This window comes from Pongo pygmaeus, chromosome 13 (assembly GCF_028885625.2).
Source record: "Pongo pygmaeus isolate AG05252 chromosome 13, NHGRI_mPonPyg2-v2.0_pri, whole genome shotgun sequence".
Lineage (NCBI taxonomy): Eukaryota > Metazoa > Chordata > Mammalia > Primates > Hominidae > Pongo > Pongo pygmaeus.
In genome coordinates, this window is record NC_072386.2 from 16,826,990 (window position 1) to 16,839,432 (window position 12,443).

Below are 12,443 nucleotides of genomic sequence, written 5' to 3' on the forward strand. Positions count from 1 at the left end.
CTCTTTGTGTCCATAGTTCCAGCCATGCGAGATTTCTGTGAAGGATTTAAACAAGAGAAAAACAAAGGAGAAGTAAGCAGCCTGCAAAGAAATGTTTAGAAAATTCCAAGTGGGTGAAGCTTGCGGGATTTGATGAGGTATGAAGAGCTCTGCAAAATGAATTCTTATACAACTTTTGGTATATGTTTTATAATTTCAAAATCAAAATAGGGTCAAAAAGTTTTTAAAGAATAATTTTAAAAAAATACCCTTGCTTAGGTGATAATGGAATATAAGTGAGCCTGGGGATGATGACATAGGCATCCTTGATTGCTCAGGCTATGGGAATAGCGGGTGATACTTGAAGTTTCCTTTTTTTACTGCTGTCTTCCAAATAAATTTTCTGTGTTTAGTAATTACTTGTTGAACAGTCAACCTGCAAATTTTACCATGAAACAACAGGATAGAGCAAAATAATGAGAACTGTAACAAATTTCATGTATTTTTATGGTTTTGTTGTGATAAATTTCACTAATCTAGCTCATGAAGAGCATTTCCTTTAAAAATTCACTTACCTGCATGATGTTCAGCCTGTAGCAACAATAGAGGGCATCTTTCATTTCCCTTATTCGAAATTAAACACCATAGCTTGCAGGTATTTTTACTGTGATGTGAATACCATTAGGAAAAAGTTGCAACTATTATGCTTCTTAGAATTGTTTCACAAATGAGACCTTATTGGAACTATTGACCAAATATTAATGGATGACTGTATGTTTGATTTTTGTATTAAGGCAGATTTTACCAATCAAAAACACTGTTCTAGAGCCTAGAAATTATGATACTGATAAACTCTGAGTATTTTTGTTTTATTGAATAAAGCGAGCAAAATAAATTTTAGAAAAATGAAAGTGACAAACAGACAACTGTTATTATGCAAATCATTCATTTCTGGAGTAACATTAATTGCTTCTAGGATTATGAAAGAATAGGCTATTACCAAGTATGACTGATAAAACCTGAGTTTTTCTAACAGCCTAGGTAAATGGACAGAATACTAATAATAGATAACTCTTGAGCCTAAAGTAAACTATTAAAGATGTTAAGGCATAAAATATCCCACTTTAAAATTCTGCTTGTTAGAGTCAATATTTCCTACTTAATGGTGTGCAATAGAGCTCCTCTCTCCTGAGGCTGGTAACTCTAAGCCACCTCCCATATCAAGATGTCTGTTGTATCTCACATGCCAGTTTGCATGTGAGGGTGATTTGCTTGTCTTGCTAACTTTGTTTTAGTTTTATTTTAGGTGACATCAAGACCATTCTATCATTGGGGTTACACATTTTTCATGTGCAAATTGGAAAGCACGATGAGATATCTCTCTTGCCTGTCATGATTTTTTAAAAAGTGAAAAATAGGCTGGGCGCTGTGGCTCACACCTGTAATCCCAGCACTTTGGGAGGCCGAGGCGGGCGGATCATGAGATCAGGAGATCAAGACCATCCTGGCTAACACGGTGAAACCCCGTCTCTACTAAAAAATACAAAAAATTAGCCAGGCGTGGTGGCAGCCGCCTGCAGTCCCAGCTACTCGGGAGGCTGAGGCAGGAGAATGGCGTGAACCCAGAGGCGGAGCTTGCAGTGAGCCGAGATCGCGCCACTGCACTCCAGCCTGGGCGACAGAGCGAGACTCCATATCAAAAAAAAAAAAAAAGTGAAAAATAAAAATCCCGGTTTCTGGGGAATCAATCACTCATATAGTGCTGTTGTTAATATAAATATCTAAATCTTCACAGAGGAACAGAGGACAATATGACAATAAGCAGTACATTTTCAAGTGTCTTTTATACCCATTGAAAATTTGGTAGAAATTAGATATCTAGGAATTTCCCCTAACAGAGTAAATATACAGGCCCTGTGCGGTGGCTCACGCCTGTAATCCCAGCACTTTGGGAGACCGAGGCGGGCAGATCACGAGGTGAGGAGATCAAGACCATTCTGGCTAACATGGTGAAACCCCGTCTGTACTAAAAATACAAAAACAAAATTAGACGGGCGTGGTGGTGGGCGCCTGTAGTCCCAGCTACTCAGGAGACTGAGGCAGGAGAATGGCGTGAACCCGGGAGACAGAGCTTGCTGTGAGCCGAGATCGCGCCACTGCACTCCAGCCTGGGCGACAGAGCAAGACTACGTCTCAAAAAAGAAAAAAAAGTAAATATACAGAAATACCTGGCTATAAAACTGTCACAGCTTATTTCTAATAACCTCAAACTGGAAGCAATCTAAATGTCCATCAAAAGGGGACTAGAATAATACTCAACCCTAAACAGAATATTGTGGAATATTTAATGACATGTGATGACTTCTATTTTAAGAACAAAACAGGCTGGTGCTGTGACTCAGGCTTATAATCCCAGCACTTTGGGAGGCCGAAGCGGGCGGATCACGAGGTCAGGAGATCGAGACCATCCTGGCTAACATGGTGAAACCCCGTCTCTACTAAAAATACAAAAATTAGCTGGGCGTGGTGGCCGGCGCCTGTAATCCCAGCTACTCGGGAGGCTGAGGCAGGAGAATGGCGTGAACTTGGGAGGCGGAGCTTGCAGTGAGCCGAGATAGCGCCACTGCACTCCAGCTTGGGCGACAGAGCGAGACTCCGTCTCAAAAAAAAAAAAAAAAAGAATGAAACAAAAGATGTCAAGTCCTTAGTCATTATAAAAATGATGCTTAATCATCTTCTTGGATTTTGCAGATGAATTGGTGAATAGTTTTGTGACAGAACTCTGGTTCAAGATCCATTCAAGGATATAAGACACTTGCATTGAATGGTTGAATAGGGAGATTTCTCAGGAGAATGTTGTTGGGTGCGGTTGAATATTTACTCTCCCACATCCCTGCCTGGCAGCAGGGCCTGTAAGGAGACTATTCTGTGAGCTTGTATCATCTCCCTGGATTCTAGGAGCAAATTAAGAAGCAAATGTTGGACCGCTGCCTGTGAAAACCACAGGTCCAAGACACTGAGAGGAACCAGGAACCTTGGTAAGAAGAGAGGAAAGAGGTGTGGGTGCCTACACTTTTCATCATTTGCATGACAAGGGGGTCCCATGAGTCAAGTACAGTCTAGGAGGTAATTGAGGTGGAGCTGTGCTGAAGGGACCCTGACCAAGAGTTGAGGGGCACCAGCGGAGAGGCTGTGGGTTGTACCTCCAGGGGCAGATGCTGGAAGTGGTGCCTGAAAGGAGTCAGCAGGGAGAGTCACATTGCTTGTATCTTGAGACATAACTGGGTGTGCAAAATGGGAAATCACTATGGATCTCTCAATAGGAATCTTTCAGGGATCGAGCCGGTTGTGAACATTCTGTAACATCAGATTAAATAGGGCCTTTTCTGTTCTTCTTCTCTCTTTCATGCCTTTCTTCCCCCAGATAGACATACTCAGTGAGCTTCCTTCCCAGTTTGAAGCAGGTCTGAGGTGGGGAAGTAGAGAAAATCAAAGTTTTGACTATTGCATGGAAGTGGACATCCTAATTATTGAAATAATACTGTTGTGGCCACGGCTGATGTTTAGCTGACATGTACTGGTGTGGTTGCACTGGTTATTAAAATATTAAAATACTTTAATATTGGTTGGTAAACAGTCCTCATCCCAGGCCCCTTGAGGGCCTCCCCTTGGCCCTGGAAACCCTGTGGGCACTGCTATTCCTCCTTCCCACCCCCTCCACACACTTCCTATCCCTGGAGACCAGTGTCCCCGGTGGTGAGGCTGATGCTCCAGTGGGCTGTACCCAATGTCTCTGGTTTCGCAGCCCGGCTTCCTGGGATTGTCCTCATGTGATCCTTATGGGAACAGCAACTTCCTCAATTGTCACCTCTTTTAAATTTCACCCAAGAGAAATTATGAACTGGCTCAAGTTTTATACAAAGGACTCCCCCAAAATCAGCCTCAAAAGCACTTTTGTTAGGACATTTTTGAGAAAAAAATATATGATGCTTTATAACCATTTCTAGGGGATGGTAACATGGCTAACTTTTAAACTTTTATTTATTAGTTTTTTTTTTTTTTTAGATGGAATCTCGCTCTGTTGCCCAGGCTGGAGTGCAGTGGTGTGACCTCGGCTCACTGCAAGCTCTGCGGTTTACACCATTCTCCTGCCTCAGTCTCCCAAGTAGCTGGGACTACAGGTGCCTGCCATCACGCCCATCTAATTTTGGTTTTGTATTTTTAGTAGAGACGGGGTTTCACTGTGTTAGCCAGGATGGTCTCGATCTCCTGACCTCGTGATCCACCCGCCTCTGCCTCCCAAAGTGCTGGGATTACAGGCATGAGCCACCACGCCTGGCCCTGACCAGTATTTCTTAAGTTTCATAAAAAAATATATATATAGAGTACTCTTTTGACTATTACTGTTTTGAATGAGAGGAATAAAATAATACATGCAAATAAATGGGATTTTGTATTTTTCCTTCACATACCTTGACCTACGTTTAAAATGTAATCCTCTCACCCTCCCGACAACTCCATATCCCCACCCCCTGCTCTGTGTGGTCAGAGTTGGTGCATCCCAGTGCCTTGAATAGGGTCTGACACATTTGCTGTTGGAATCACTTGAAACATTTCACTTAGCCAGGAACATAGTAAAGTATAAATGATGCTGAGGTATATCTCCCCAAGGAGGAGAACACAGAGCAGGTTCTCTGTGGGGGCAGGAGGAGGGACTGGCCCTGTGTACCCACTGCCTCCCCACGGCTTCCTCAACTTTTGTTTGATTTTTCCTCAATCGGGAACATGACATCACATTCATCCAGACCTTGAACCCATCTTATTATGTTTATTCCTAGGTATTTTCTTGTTTTTCTGACATTGCAAATAGAATCTTTTTCCTTATTTCAATTTTCTGGTTGATTATTTCCATCATAAAGGAAAGTTGCTCTGTAAAATTTACCTGTTTCTAGCCACGCGATAAAATTTTCTTATTAGTTTCAATGGTGACTGTATATATACACACACACACACACAGACATATATATATATATACTTTAAGTTCTGAGATACGTATGCAGAACGTGCAGGTTTGTTACATAGGTATACACGTGCCATGGTGGTTTGCTGCACCCATCACCCCATCATCAACATTAGGTATTTCTCCTAATGCTATCCCTCCCCTAGCCCCCCACCCCCACTGACAGGCCCTAGTGTGTGATGTTGCCCTCCCTGTGTCCATGTGTTCTCATTGTTCAACTCCCACTTAATGACTGAGAACATGGGGTGTTTCATTTTCTGTTCCTGTGTAAGTTTGCTGAGAATGATGGTTTCTAGCTTCATCCATGTCCCTGCAAAGGATGTGAACTCATCCTTTTTTATGACTGCATAGTATTCCATGGTGTATATATACCACATTTTCTTTATCCAGTCTGTCACTGATGGGCATTTGGGTTGGTTCCAAGTCTTTGCTATTGTGAACAGTGCTGCAATAAACATACATTTCCATATGTCTTTATAGTAAAATGATTTATAATCCTTTGGGTATATACCCAGTAATGGGATGGCTGGGTCAAATGGTATTTCTGCTTCTGGATCCTTGAGGAATCGCTACACTGTCTTCCACAATGGTTGAACTAATTCACACTTCTACCAACAGTGTAAAAGCATCCCTATTTTTCCACATCCTCTCCAGCATCTCTTGTTTCCTGACTTTTTAATGATTGCCATTCTAGCTGGCAATCTCATTATGGTTTTGGTATCTCATTGTGGTTTTGATTCACATTTCTCTAATGACCAGTGATGATGAGCTTTTTTTCATATGTTTTTTGGCCACATAAATGTCTTCTTTTGAGAAGTGTCTGTTCATATCCTTTGCCCACTTTTTGATGGGGTTGTTTGTTTTTTTACTTGTAAATTTGTTTAAGTTCCTTGTAGATTCTGGATATTAGCCCTTTGTCAGAAGGATAGATTGCAAAAATTTTCTCCCATTCTGTAGGTTGCCTGTTCAGTCTGATGACAGTTTCTTTTGCTCTGCAGAAGCTCTTTAGTTTAATTAAGTCCCATTTGTCAATTTTGGCTTTTGTTGCCATTGCTTTTGGTGTTTTAGTCATGAAGTCTTTGCTCATGCCTATGTTGTGAATGGTATTGCCTAGGTTTTCTTCTAGGGTTTTTAGGGTTTTATGTCTTACATTTAAGTCTTTAATCCATCTTGAGTTAATTTTTGTAGAAGGTGTAAGGAAGGGGTCCAGTTTTGGTTTTCTGCATATGGCTAGCCAGTTTTCCCAACACCATTTATTAAATAGGGAATCCTTTCCCCATTGCTTGTTTTTGTCCGGTTTGTCAAAGATCAGATGGTTATAGATGTGTGACATTATTTCTGACGCTTCTGTTCTGTTCCATTGGTCTATATATCCATTTTGGTACCAGTAAATGGTGACTTTTTTTAAAAAGCAAACTCTTTTGAATTTTTTATGTTTATAATAAAGCAAATAATTTTGTCTTGCTTTTATAAAAAAATTGAGGTAAAATTCACATAACATAAAGTTAACCATTTTACAGTGAACAATTCGGTGGCACTGAGCATATTTACAATGTTATAGAAGTACCACCTCTGTTTAGTTTCAAAATATTTTCATCACTACAAAATAAAACCATGTAAGCAGTCAAATCCCACCTGTCCTCTCGTTCTGTCTCTGTCAACCACCAATCTGTTTTATGGGTTTACCTGTCCCGGATATTTCATATAAATGAAATTATACAATAACCCTGTATAATTTTTTGTGGGCCTGACTTCTTTCATTTAGCATAATGTTTTTGAGGTTCATTCATGTTATAACATTTATCAGTACTCCACTTCTTTTTATGGCTGCATAATATTCCACTATATGTGTATATCATAATTTGTTTATACATTCCTCTGTTGACGGACATCTGGGTTGTTTCCAACTTTTGGCTATTTTGAAGAGAGCTCTTTTGAAGATGTATGTACATGTATTTGTTTGAGAACTTGTTTTCATTTCTTTGGGGTATATACCTAGGAGTGAAATTGCTGGGTCATATAGTAATTCTATGTTCAACTTTTTGACCACTGCCAAACTGCTTTCCACAAACATCATCATCACTAGCCATGTATGATTTACTCCACGTCTTCATCAACACTTGGTGTTTAATTTTTTTTTTAATTATAGCCATCCTGGTAGTGAAGTGGTATCTCATCGTGGTTTTGATTTGTATTTCTCTAATAACTAATAGTATTGAACATCTTTTCATGTGCTTCTTGGCCATTTGTAGGTCTTCTTTGCAGAAATACCTATATAATTTCTTTGACCATTTTATTTTAATTGGGTTGTTTGTCTTTCTATTGTTGAGTAGTTAAAGTTCTTTATATAGACACATCATTTAGAGATTTGCAATTTTTTTCTCCCATTCTGTAGGTTATTTTTAAACTTTCTTAATAATATCATTTGGTGTACAAAAGTTTTAAATTTTGATGGAGCCCAATTTATATATTTCTTAATTTGTTGTTCATGCTTTTCGGGTCATGTCTAAGAACATGTATGTACCTAATCTGTATCTGAGAACCTAATCTCAGATTCAAGATCAGGAAGATTTAACCATAGGTTTTCTTCTAAGAGTTTTGTATATTTAGCTCTTGCATTTAGGTCTTTGATACATTTTGAGTCAGTTTTTCTATATGGTATGAAATAAGGGTTCACCTTCATTCTTTTGCACATGGCTATTTGCTTGTCCAAGCACTATCTGTTGAAGAGACTATTCTTTCCCCATTGAATGGTCTTTGCACCCTGTCAAAAATTAATCACCACAAATGCATGGGCTTATTTCTGGAATCACAATTCTATTTTTCTCATCTATATGTTTATCCATAAGGATAAACAGGGCCACACTGTTTTGATTATTGTTAACTTTGTAATAAGTTTTGAAATTGGAAAGTGTGAGTCCTACAACTTTACTCTTCTTTTTCAATAATACTGTCTTAGCTGTTCGAGATCTTTTGCAATTCCTTACATATTTGATAATTAGCTTTTCCATTTCTGCAAAAAGACTATTCAAATTTTGACATAGATTGTATTGAAACTAGATCTGTTTAAGTATTGCCACTGTGGCAATATCAAGTCTTCCAATCCATGAACACAAGGCATATTTCCATTTATTTAGGTATTCTTTAATTTCTTTCAGCAATGGTTTGTAGTTTTCATTGTGTAATACTTTCACTTCCTTGATAACATTTAATTTGAGGTGTTTTTTTTTTTTTACCATTTTTATGCTATTATAAATGGAATTGTCTTAATTTAGTTTTTAAATTATTCACTGCACCTTTCTAAGAACACATGTGATTTTTGTGTTCAGCTTGTACCTTTGCTGAATTTGTTTATCAGCTGTAGTAGTGGTTTCTCTGGGATTGTCTATATCTAGGGTTGTCAGTGAATACAGATCTTTCGATGCTTCTTATTTATTTTTCATTTCTGATTTCTCTGGCTAGAACTTCCAGTACAATGTTAAATGAAAGTGGTAAAAGGGGTCCTCCTTGTTTTGTTCCTGATCTTAGGAGAAAGTTTTAGTCTTTAACCAGTGAATATGATTTTGACTATGGGTTTTTCATAAATGCCCTTATTTTATGTTAAGGAATTCCCCTTCAATTTGTAATTTTATATGAGGATTTTTTTTTCTTTTGAGACAAAGTCTAGCTTTGTCACCCAGGCTGGAGTGCAATGGCTCGATCTTGGCTTACTGCAACCTCCACGTCTCGGATTCAAGTGATTCTTCTGTCTCAGCCTCCTGAGTAGCTGGGACTACAGGCACCTGCCACCACGCCCGGCTAATTTTTTTTTTTTTTTTCATAGAGACGGGGTTTCACCATGTTGACCAGCCTGGTCTCAGGAGGTCTAGAACCCCTGACCTCGTGATCCACCCACCTCAGGCTCCCAAAGTGCTGGGATTACAGGTGTGAGCCACCACGCCTGGCCTGAGGATTTTTATCATGAAAGTGTGGCAGATTTTGTTGAATGCATTTTCTGCAGTTGAGATGATCCTGAATTTCTCCTCGCCCCCACACACCTATATCCTATTAATGTCATATAATACATTGAGTTTCTAATGTTGGACCATCCTTGCTTTCCTGGGATGAATTCCACTTAGATATGGTATAAAATCCTTTTAATATGCTGTTGGATTTCATTTGCTAGCATTTTGTTGTGGATTTTTGCATCTTTATTCATAAGGGATATTGGTCTGTAGCTTTCTTTTCTTAGAATATCTTTGCCTGGTTTTCATATCAGGGTAATGCTGTCCTTATAGAATAAGTTAGAAAGTGTTCCCTCCTCTTCAATTTTTTGGAAAAGCTTGAGAAGGATAGATATTAATTGTTTTTCAATTTGTATTTTTATTTCAATAGTTTTGGAGGTACGGGTAGTTTTTGCTTACATGGATAAATTCTTTAGTGGTAATTTCTGAGATTTTGGTGTACCTGTCACCTGAGCAGTGTACACTGTACCCAACATGTGGTCTTTTATCACTTATGCCTCTCCCACTCTTCCCCTCTGAGTCCCCAAAGTCCATTATATCATTCTTATTCATTTGCATCCTCATATCTTAACTCCCACTTATAAGGGAGAACATATGATATTTGATTTTCCATTCTTGAGTTACTTCACTTAAAATAATGGCCCCCAACTCCACCCAAGTTGCTGCAAAAGACATTATTTTATTCCTTTTTATGTCTGAGTAGTATTCCATGGTGTATATATACTACGTTTTCTTTATTCACTCATTGGTTGATGGGCACTTAGGTTGATTCCATATCTTTGCAATTGCAAATTGTGCTGCTATCAATATGCATGTGTGTGCATGTATCTTTTTTCATATAGTGACTTATTTCCCTTTGGGTAGTTACCCAATAGCAGGATTGCTGGATCGAATGGTAGTTCTACTTTTGGTCCTTTAAAACTGTTTTCCAGCCTGGCACAGTGGCTCACGCCTGTAATCCCAGCACTTTGGGAGGCCAAGGCAGGCAGATCATGAGGTCAGGAGATCAAGACCATCATGGCTAACACGGTGAAACCCTGTCTCTACTAAAAAATACAAAAAATTAGCTGGGCATGGTGGCGGGTGCCTGTAGTCCCAGCTACTCAGGAGGCTGAGGCAGGAGAATGGCGTTCACCCTGGGAGGTGGAGCTTGCAGTGAGCCAAGATGGTGCCACTGCACTCTAGCCTGGGCAACAGAGTGAGACTCTGTCTCAACAAATAAATAAATAAATAAATAAAATTAAAAAACAAAAACAAAAAAAAACAAAAAACCTGTGTTTTCCACAGTGGAAAACTAGTTTTTCCATACTGTTTTCCATAGTGGTTGTACTAGTTTACATTCCTACCAGCAGTGTAGATGTGTTACCTTTCCACTACATCCATGCCAACATCTATTGTATTTTGACTTTTTAATTATGGCTATTCTTGCAAGAGAAAGGTGATATCTCATTGTGGTTTTAATTTGTATTTCCCTGATAATTAGTGATGTTGAGCATTTTTTTCACTTTGTTGGATGTTTGTATATCTTCTTTTGAGAATTGTCTATTCATGTCCTTTGCCCACTTTTTCATGGAATTATTATTATTTTTTACTGTTGATTTGTTTGAGTTCTTGTAGATTTTGGATATTAGTCCTTTGTCAAAAGCATAATTTGCAAATACTTTCTCCCAATCTGTGGGTTGTCTGTTTACTCTGCTGATTATTTCTTTCACTTTGTAGAAGCTTTTTAGTTTAATTAGGTGCCATGTATTTATTTTTGTTTTTGTTGCATTGCTTTTGGGGTCATAGTTAAGAATTCTTTGCTTAAGCCAATGTCTAGAAGACTTTTTCTGATGTTATCTTCTAAAATTTTTATGGCTTCAGGTCTTAGATTTAAGTCTAAGTTTTCTTAGATGTAAGCCATTTTGAGTTGACTTTTGTATAAGTGAGAGATGATGATTCAGTTTCATTCATAAAATTTTTATGGTTTCATGTCTTAGATTTAAGTCTAAGTTTTCTTAGATTTAAGCCATTTTGAGTTGACTTTTGTATAAGTCAGAGATGAGGATTCAGTTTCATTCTTCTACGTGTGGCTTGCCAGTTTTCCCGGCACCACTTATTGAATAGAGTGTCCTTTCCCCAATTTATGTTTTTGTTTGTGTTGTTGAAGATCAGTTGGCTGTAAGTATGTTGGCTTTATTTATGTGTTCTCTGTTCTATTCCATTGGTCTATGTGCCTACTTTTATACCAGTACCATGCTGTTTTGGTGACTTTAGCCTTGTAGTATAATTTGAAGTTGGGTAATGTGATGCCTCCAGATTTGTTCCTTTTGCTTAGTATTGCTTTGGCTATGCAGGTTCTTTTTTGGTTCCATATGAATTTCAGGATTGCTTTTTCTGGTTCTATAAAGAATGATGATGGTATTTTGTTGGGAATTGCATTGAATCTGTAGATTGCTTTGGACAGTATGGTCATTTTCACAATATTTATTCTACCCATCCGTGAGTGTGGGATGTGTTTCCATTTGTTCATGTCATCTATGAATCTTTCAGTAGTGTTTTGTAGTTTTCCTTGTAGAGATCTTTCACCTCCTTGGTTAAATATATTCCTAAGTATTTTGTTTTACTTTTGCAGTTGTAAAAGGGGTTGAATTTTTTTTTTTTTTTTTTGAGACAGAGTCTCATTCTGTCACCCAGGCTGGAGTGCAATGGCGCAATCTCAGCTCACTGCAACCTCTGCCTCCCAGGTTCAAGTGATTCTCCTGCCTTAGCCTCCTGAGTAGGTGGGATTACAGGTGCCCACCAATGTGCCCGGCTAATTTTTGTATTTTTAGTAAAGAGTGGGTTTTGCCATGTTGGCCAGGCTGGTTTCAAACTCACGACCTTAGGTGATCTACCCGCCTCAGCCTCCCAAAGTGCTGAGGATTGTGGACACGAGCCACCGTGCCTGGCTGAATTGAATTCTTAATTTGATTCTTAGCTTGGTCACTCTTGGTATATAGCAATGTTACTGATTTATGTACATTTATTTTGTATCCTGAGACTTTATTGAATTCATTTGTTAGGTCTAGGAGCTTTTCAGATGAGTCTTTAAGGTTTTCTAGGTATAGAATTATATCATCAGTGAACAGCAACAGTTTGACTTCCTCTTTTCCAGTTTGGATGCCCTTTATTTCTTTCTCTTGTCTGATTGCTCTGGCCAGCACTTCCAGTACTATGTTAAGTAGAAGCAGTAAAAGTGGGCATCCTTGTCTTGTTCCTGTTCTCAGGGGGAATGCTTTCAGCTTTTCCCTATTCAATATGATGTTGAGTATGGGTTTGTCATATATGGCTTTTATTACTTTAAGATATGTCCCTTCTATGCTTATTTTGTTGAAGGTTTTTATTATAAAGGAATGCTGGATTTATATATAATGATAAAAGGATTAGTCAAACAGGAAGATATTATGATCCTAAATTTA

The 12,443-nt window shown here is 38.5% G+C and overlaps 1 long non-coding RNA gene across 2 annotated transcripts in view; it reads left to right on the top strand.

Annotated features, from left to right (window-relative positions):
- Nucleotides 1–12,443, top strand: part of LOC129044582 (uncharacterized) — a 44,017-nt gene that overhangs the window by 915 nt on the left and 30,659 nt on the right. For both annotated transcript variants that reach the window (XR_008504709.1, XR_008504708.1), the window contains exon 2: nt 17–137. This is a non-coding gene — a long non-coding RNA (uncharacterized LOC129044582). The remainder of the gene's footprint in view (nt 1–16; nt 138–12,443) is intronic.